Source organism: Capra hircus, chromosome 14 (assembly GCF_001704415.2).
Source record: "Capra hircus breed San Clemente chromosome 14, ASM170441v1, whole genome shotgun sequence".
Classification (NCBI taxonomy): Eukaryota; Metazoa; Chordata; class Mammalia; order Artiodactyla; family Bovidae; genus Capra; species Capra hircus.
In genome coordinates this window covers 63,137,626-63,145,075 of record NC_030821.1, presented here as the reverse complement: position 1 = coordinate 63,145,075, position 7,450 = coordinate 63,137,626, and the positions used below count along the sequence as shown (strand labels likewise).

The 7,450-nt window shown below is 37.2% G+C and overlaps 1 non-coding gene across 1 annotated transcript; it reads right to left on the bottom strand.

Moving 5' to 3' along the window:
• Window positions 223-294, bottom strand: TRNAW-CCA. The gene has a single exon. It is a non-coding gene; the product is annotated as a tRNA-Trp (tRNA).

Below are 7,450 nucleotides of genomic sequence, written 5' to 3'. Positions count from 1 at the left end.
ATTTAACCTTTAATTTAAACTTTAAAATCCATTCCAAGTCATAGAGAAGCAAAACTATAGAATACTAAGAATTAAATGACAATTTTAAAAGTGAAGTGAAGTCGCTCAGTCGTGTTCGACTCTTTGCGACCCTGTGGGCTGTAGCCTACCAGGCGCCTCTGTCCATGAGATTCTCCAGGCAAGAATACTGGAGTGGGTTGCCATTTCCTTCTCCAGGGGATCTTCCCGACCCAGGGATCGAACCTGGGTCTCCTGCATTGGAGTCAGACGCTTTAACCTCTGAGCCACCAGGGAAGCCCTATAAAGGCATAGTTTATTCATTCAGCAAATAATTTTCTTTGAGTTTGCTGTTTCAACTCCTGTCCTAACTTCTGAATATAGCAGGAAGTAAGAAACAAAGCCCATTTTCTCAAGCCTCTTTTCGATGAGGACAGACAGACAATAAAGAGATATTATGTCATGAAGCGGTTCAGTTCAGTTCAGTCACTCAGTCGTGTCCGGCTCTTTGCGACCCCATGAATCACAGCACGCCAGGCCTCCCTGTCCATCACCATCTCCCGGAGTTCACTCAGACTCAGGTCCATCGAGTCAGTGATGCCATCCAGCCATCTCATCCTCTGTCATCCCCTTCTCCTCCTGACCCCAATCCCTCCCAGCATCAGAGTCTTCCAATGAGTCAACCCTTCTCATGAGGTGGCCAAAGTACTGGAGTTTCAGCTTTAGCATCATTCCTTCCAAAGAAAGTGGTTAAGTGCCATAAAAAAGAAAAGGTAGGATGAGAGGTACACAGTAGTGATGGGAACATGTCATTTATGAAGAGGCATAAAGAAAGCCCTTTCCAAAGACATGACATCTGATGAAACTCCTTAAGAAATCGAGGAGTTATCCATACATATGTCTGAGACAATGAATTCCAGATGGAGTACTCAGAATGACTTTTAAAAAGAGGAGGAGCACGGGAGGGTAAGAGAAAAAGAATAACTCAAGTTTTTGGCTAGAGGAATTGACAGAATGGAGTTGTCTTCAGCATATGCCAGTTTGTAGATGAAAACCCAGGAGGCTGCTTCTATACATGAGACATCCAAAAGATATTTAAATGATAGCATCATGTAGGCAGCTAGATATAGGAATCTGGAATGAGAGATACAAGGGCAAAGGTTGGAATGAGAGATACAAGTCAGCATCTATTTATTAGTTAAAGTCATGTGCTAAGTATGAATACAGATAAACATCTCAGAGCTGAACCTTGAGGAATGAAGGATGTACAAGCAAGAAAGGTGAAAAGAACCAATGAGGAACCCATGTAACAAAGGCCAACAAGGGAGATGGAAAATCCAGAGAGACTACCATAAAGATGAAATGTGGAATGTGTTCCACAAAAGAGAAGTGGTAAACTATGTCCAGTGTTGCTTATAAGTCAAAGAAGAACCAGAAACATGACCATTGGATTTGGCACGGGAGGTCATTACTTAACAAGAAAAGATTCAATGAATAGCAAGTAACAGTGACTTGACAGGGAAGGAAAAAAAAAATCGAACAAAATAATGTGAACAACTCTTTCCAGGAGTTTTCTTGAAAAGACAGTTTCAGTAATATAAATGCTGTGCTTATTACCCATAAACTCCCATCATAAAAATTATTAAGGTGTCCACTTCAGCCAGAAGAATATGTACTTGGAAGTAAGTTTCACCATGATGAGCCCAGAAATGGCTTTTAAATAGCAGTAAATTTAATTAACTATGGATTATAAATAAATTTAACATTTATTTTTAAAAGTAAAAATAATTTTTAAGCTAATAAGATAGAGGGGACGGCTGTTTGATGAAGAAATATGTCATGTTAAAACTGACAGCATTTTCAGAACAAATGACTAATACATAATCACAGTGGAAATCTTGAGGCATATCTGTCAGGGACTGACACATGAAAATGACAACAGATCTTTACCAATATAGAAGTTTTAAATAACAAGCAAAAATATTTATCTAATAGCCATTTACACAACTCTACTCAGAAAAGTAAAGATTGTAGGGTGTTTCCAGGTTCATATAAAACGTTTTTAATTCATTGTATGTGAATAAAGTCACAAAACTAGGTTCAGTCCATTTCAAACACTCAGTATCATTAAAATCATATTCATTGAGTGCAATATCATTACATTAAAAATTAAGAGGAGCAAGACAAAAACAAGCTCTGATTGTTTCATGATTGCTCAACACTTTGTGAGTTAAAAAGAAAATGATGATGAAAACTATAGAATGTTTTGAAAGCAGCTTCTAGATATAAAAGTATTCACTTAAAATCATAAAAATGGAAAATAAATGAATTGACTTTCAACTCAAAAGCCTGATAAGGAAAAGAATAAATCTTTAAAAAGAAGAAGGAAATAACAATGATAAGATCAGAAAGTAATTAATCATTAGTTGCGCTTGTAAAATGTTTATAATTAAATTTAAAAAATACAAGCAATTTGGAGAATTAGCAAAATTTAAAAAGATATTAAGTAAACTTCTAACTTGAACATGTAAAAAAGCAAAGGTAGAAAAGGCCAAAAAAAAAATTAATAAGGGATCAACAGATATATGAGGGCTTCGCAGGTGGAGCTGGTAGTAAAAATTCTGTGAGCCAATGCAGGAGATGCAAGAGACACAGGTTTGATCCTCGGGTCAGGAAGATCCCCTGGAGGAGGAAAAGGCAACCAGCTCCAGTATTCTTGTCTGGAAAATTCTATGGAGAGGAACCTGGTGGGCTACAGTCCTTGTAGCCGCAGAGTTGGACACAACTGAGCAACTGAACATATGCCAACAGATATATGACACGTAAAACAATTGACCAATATTTCCATAATTTAAATTTTAACTTATGTACTTTTCATTGTTCCAAGACATTTGTTAAAATGCAAATATGATTACTTAACCATGAAAAAATAATACATACAAACTTTGACAATGAAATCAAATGAGAAACTGTAAATACAGAAAAGTACTCTGATGAAAATAACATACAGATGTCAAAAACAGATAGTTATTTACTATATGAATCATTTTACATAAATTGGAGTAATAACTTTGACAACAAATTTGAACAAAAGATATTCAAAAAAACTTATTTTATAAATCCTGTAAATAAAGCATTAAACCTTTTAACTTTATGTGCATTTTTACAGACTGCACTATTACAAGGTAGCATTTTACTTATAATGCAGGATTATCTAAAAGTCAGAAACATCAGTTTTTTGTTGTTGTTGTTTTGGTTTTTTTTTTTAATTTTTATTTTTACTTTATTTTAGTTTATAATACTGTATTGGTTTTGCCATACATTGACATGAATCCACCACGGGTGTACATGCGATCCCAAACATGAACCCCCCTCCCACCTCCCTCCCCACAACATCCCTCTGGGTCATCCCCATGCACCAACCCCAAGCATGCTGTATCCTGCATCGGACATAGACTGGTGATTCGATTCTTACATGATAGTATTCATGTTTCAATGCCGTTCTCCCAAATCATCCCACCCTCTCCCTCTCCCTCTGAGTCCAAAAGTCTGCTATACACATCTGTGTCTTTTTTGCTGTCTTGCATACAGGGTCATCATTGCCATCTTTCTAAATTCCATATATATGTGTTAGTATACTGCATTGGTGTTTTTCTTTCTGGCTTACTTCACTCTGTATAATCGACTCCAGAGAAACATCAGTTTATTAAATTTATTGACAGATTAAGAATGTCTACTTACTGATATCTCAATGCAGAAAAATCATGTAGTTCATTCAAATTTTCAAATTCTCAAGTTAACTAAGAATACTTAAGTAAGGGCACTCTTAACCTAATAAATCTATCAAAGCTTACAACAAACATTGAATTTGATTATGGAATTTGCTTATTAGAATCATTTTCATGGATATTAAGGGAAAAATGAAATGTTATCATATTATCAATCAGCATTGTACCAGAGCCCCATACCAATTCAGTGTGACAAAAGCAGAGGTAAGAAGTGTAAGTATTGAGAAGGGACAAAACTGTCCTTGCAAGAACAGCTTTCTTTTAGATGTTCAAGCTGGTTTTAGAAAAGGCAGAGGAACCAGAGATCAAATTGCCAACATTCGGTGGATCATCAAAAAGGCAAGAGAGTTCCAGAAAAACATCTACTTCTGCTTTACTGACTATACCAAAGCCTTTGACTGTGTGGATCACAATAAACTGTGGAAAATTCTGAAGGAGATGGGAATACCAGACCACCTGACCTGCCTCCTGAGAAAACTGTACGCAGGTCAGGAAGCAACAGTTAGAACTGGACATGGAACAACAGACTGGTTCCAAATAGGAAAAGGAGTACGTCAAGGCTGTATATTGTCACCCTGCCTATTTAACTTATATGCAGAGTACATCATGAGAAATGCTGGACTGGAAGAAGCACGGGCTGGAAGAAACACAAGCTGGAATCAAGATTGCCGGGAGAAATATCAATTACCTCAGATATGCAGATGACACCACCCTTGTGGCAGAAAGTGAAGAACTGAAGAGCTTCTTGATGAAAGTGAAAGAGGAGAGTGAAAAAGTTGGCTTAAAGCTCAACATTCAGAAAACTAAGATCATGGCATTCAGTCCCATCACTTCATGGGAAATAGATAGGGAAACAGTGGAAACAGTGGCTGACTTTATTTTGGGGGGCTCCAAAATCACTGCAGATGGTGATTGCAGCCATGAAATTAAAAGATACTTACTCCTTGGAAGGAAAGTTATGACCAACCTAGACAGCATATTAAAAAGCTGAGACATTACCTTGTCAAGAAAGATCTGTCTACTCAAGGCTATGGTTTTTCCAGTGGTCATGTATGGATGTGAGAGTTGAACTATTAAAGAAAGTTGAGTGCCAAATAATTGATGCTTTTGAACTGTGGTGTTGGAGAAGACTTCTTGAGAGTCTCTTGGACTGCAAGGGGATCCAACCAGTCCATCCTAAAGGAAATCAGTCCTGGGTGTTCACTGGAAGGACTGATGTTGAAGCTGAAACTCCAATGTTTTGGCCACCTGATGCGAGGTGCTGACTCATTTGAAAAGACCCTGATGTTGGGAAAGATTGAAGGCAGGAGGAGAAGGGGATGACAGAGGATGAGATGGTTGGATGGCATCACCGACTCATTCAACATAAGTCTGAGTAAACTCTGGGAGTTGGTGATGGACAGGGAGGTCTGGCGTGCGGCAGTTCATGGGGTCACAAAGAGTCAGACACGACTGAGCGACTGAACTGAACTGCTGACGAATAGGGATGCTTTCAATATTTTGAGAGTGTATTATTATCTCAGTAAATTTTCCTGGATTTTCTTTGCAGACTGGGAAAACAATACTGAATGGTTTCTTTCTTAGTAACACAAAAACTGGGAGGAAGGCAGCAGGATTTTACTTTCTCAGCAGTATGTGGCACCTTAAAAATCAGTGCAATCCCTTTTATTTATTTTAAATTTTTATTGGAATATAATTGATTTACAATTATATTGTTGTGTTAGTTTCTGTTGTAAAGCAAAGTGAATTAGTTATACATATAGCTATTCCTTTTTAGATTCTTTTCCCATATAGGTCATTACAGAGTCCTGAATAGGAACTGTACAGTGTCCTGTGCTATACAGCAGGTCCTTGTTAGTTATCTATTTTATATATAGTGATGTGTATGTGTCAAACCCAACCTCCCAGTTTATCACCCCCTCCTTTTCCCACCTGGTAACCATAAGTTTGTTTTCTTACATCTGTGACACTATTTTTAGTTTGTACACAAGTCCATTTGTACCATTTTTTATCCACATATAAGTGATATCATATGATATTTGTTTTTGCAATCCCTTTTAGTTTTTAAAACTGAGGGTTCCTAGTTTGGGTGTGTGAGATTTGTTAAATGTGACTATGTCCATCCTTTCTATTCTCTTCATATTTTTTTCCGTTAGCATATGTAAATGTATACACCTGCATGAAATCATTTTAAAATTCATCCACATTTTTAAAATGTTTTTGTTTAAGCCCACTCTCTTCGCAAATAGTCCTTGGAGTACTCCAAATTCATTCAAAATGTTTCATTTTTCCTTGGAAAATTCAGATGTGGAGACATGTTCTTCATTAGGTCATAATGTGTTTCGAATGGGTCTCATATTCTACACTTTTCTGAAAGCAGGAAGATGATATTGTATCACTTTGGTGACAGCTGAACAGTGTTTTGCTTTTAAAACACCAGTCACTCTACTTTGGACTTAGACTAAAGGGAGATAATTTTAGATATTTTGTTGAGAAAAATTTCAAGATTGTGTTTTTTTGCACAAGAACTTTCCTTGCTAAACTTGAAGATCCTTGACAAAGGGTTTCCCTAATTCCACCAGGCAGTCAGGACTCAGAAGATGATTTAAAAAAAAAAAAAAACAGGAGACAAAAAAGGGCATATATTCATATATTTGGGGCAGAGAAATCAGAAATAACTTTGATGTGGAGGGAATGAAAAGGAAAATTAAATGCAAAATGTGCAAGTAGAAGATAATGGAGGTAATTTCTTTGGGTTTACTCACATCCTGTTTGCTCAGAGACATTGGGAGAAGTATGGGAAACATCACCTCCACTGCCTCTGTGTGTTATTAACAATTCCAGCAACCTTTCAATTCAGGACCCTGTCATAACTTAGCCCCATGGAGTATGGTCTAACGGGATATATGTAGAAGTTACAATTGAAATTACTTTGTTAAGGAAAGTAACTGCTTCACAAATCTCTCTTTTTCCTTCAATAATCCAAGATGGCTCAATCATTTAGGAAACCTCTTTGAGAGATGGCTCCCATCAATTGACAACCAGGTATTTAGAGCTGGGCTTCTTTTTTTAATCTTGCCTCCACCAAGGTATGAAAAATATTCCTTTGTTATCATATTTGCACAAATGATGAGGAAGACTATGCTTCTCCCAATCCCCAAATGTGTAGTCTTACATATCTTAATCCTTCATGAATACACAGATCACACACAAGGGTCGAACAGGGTCAGAGTACAAAACACTGAGTCCCCTGATATAATGTGTGTGGCTTGAGGAATATTAGAGAAAGCAGAACCATAAATAGATGATTATACTAGTGTGGCCAAATATTGCTATCACGGAAGAGTGTGCTGTGGGAGCACAGGTGGGTTGCCTGATTCTCAAGGGGATGTCAGAGATAATGTTGGAGGAGGTTATTGAAGGCTAATTTTTCAGTAAAACTAATGAAACTGAAACTGTCCAGGGAAGAAACTGAACAGACACTGAGTTAATGCAGTGGCCATGTTTATGGAGAAAATCTAAAGGTTTGTGAGAAATTCTAACAGGTCTTAGTAGCAGCTGGGATCACAAAGAGTTTATGATAACTCCCCAGTTTCCTAGGACCAAAGATAATGACCACAGCAGGATGTGATACTACCATGGATTTTATTTGTTACCTTGCATGA